At 39.9% G+C, this 1,660-nt stretch overlaps 1 pseudogene; it reads right to left on the bottom strand.

Annotated features, from left to right (window-relative positions):
- Positions 1 to 1,660, bottom strand: part of LOC119588310 — an 8,017-nt pseudogene that overhangs the window by 2,998 nt on the left and 3,359 nt on the right.

The following is a 1,660-nucleotide window of genomic DNA, read 5'->3' as shown; positions in this document are numbered from 1 at the left end:
AATGTGCACTCAGGGAAGCAGTTCCCAAGTCTTCTTTCAGGTTTGGATACACGTTTTACTTAAAAAGTAAAAAGCTGTTCAAATCACCACACCTGCTTGGTTTCAGATCAAAATCTCCTATATTAACAATGAAGTTAAGCAAACTTCAAACTATTCTCCCAGCAGCTCTATCGTAATCTCTCGTCAATCCAATTAAATTCAACGGATATTGATCTCCCTTCATTCCTGCTCATTCTCAAGCACTAAACATTCCTTGTTCCATTCCTTTACTAAAGACCGTAGATTATTTACCGCATTTATTTGCTCCCATGCTTGCTGCACTGTGTATAGCTTTCCCCAGCTGAAGGCAGTACATTGTTTCCATTGCAATTGGATTGACAAATTGCCAAACACTACTTCGAATTGTATAATCCAATGAAACTAGTCCCATATGCCCTCTGTTCCCCTGACATACCAACACCTAAAACCTATTATTCAGCCTAAAAAGTTCGCATACATTAACACACACAAATTAAACACTGCCAGCCCAAAGATCTGATCCAACCTGTAACAAAACACAACCTACCTATATAGAGCAAGAGCGTGACCTGTGAAATCAATGGTGTTCTTGTCGAGGTTAAAGTGGGCGAACACCGCGTTCATGGTGGTGGTTTTGGGGTCGAAGCCAGGCATGGCCTTCCATGTGGCTGGGTCATCGTCACGGTAATCTTGGGCGAACACCAGGAAGTTCTTGAACCTTCGCTTTTCAAACATGCCCATCAGATCTACAAGGTGTAAAGAACGAAGGGGGGTTAATACAATGCTCAGAGACAGACAACTTGACGGATACATATTTAATACATTCTGATGGCCAGACAGAGAATTAGTAATAAAAAAGAATTAGAGCAACACTAAACACAAGACACATTCATAAACATGGCAAAAAAAAAAAAATCCAATTTAAGCTAGGCACTACTGCTCCTGTGTCACTTATTCTTAGCCACTTGGGTTCAGTCTCACATTTGACAATTTTATTCCAACACCTTCTGTTGGAAGCCTGACAACTTCTGAACAGGTTTCAAACAACTTCATGGGGGAGAAAAAAAAAAGAAAAAAATATCTCACCTGAAGTAAGAGCCTCCTTCTCATCCGCAGGGACCTTGGAGATTTTGTTTCCCTTGTACACATAACTGCCCTGACTGACTTGAATTCCAGGTAGCGCGTCACGCCAGTGTGAATAAGGAGCTGACCAACTGGCCATTTGCCATGAGGAACTTGGGATCAGATCCACATTCCAATCCCTGAAAAAAAAAAATTATGGAATGCCAAAGGAACATAATGTAGATATAAATCATAAGTACATGCTGTGCCAATTGTTTCCCATAAAACTTGACAACCTATTTCATTTTGCTAATTCCTCCAATTCTGTTTTCCCTATCCTGCTTACTTTCAATGTTTTTCATACTGACCCTCTGTCAGGATGAAAACAGTATATAAATTACATAGTTATTTAATTCTATTCCTGTAAAGATGCTGTTCTCATTGTCCAAACAGAACTAACATTGACTTATTTGACTCCATTCTAGGCAAGCTAATCTGACTTCTGCCAAATTTGATAAGGATACTGGATTCCCCAGTTTATATGTGCACGCACTTGCGTTTCCTTAACCCATTGGATTTG

This window comes from Penaeus monodon, chromosome 23, assembly GCF_015228065.2.
Source record: "Penaeus monodon isolate SGIC_2016 chromosome 23, NSTDA_Pmon_1, whole genome shotgun sequence".
NCBI classification, from domain to species: Eukaryota; Metazoa; Arthropoda; class Malacostraca; order Decapoda; family Penaeidae; genus Penaeus; species Penaeus monodon.
Note: the sequence above shows the minus strand (reverse complement) of the source record. Positions and strands in the feature narration are given on the sequence as shown.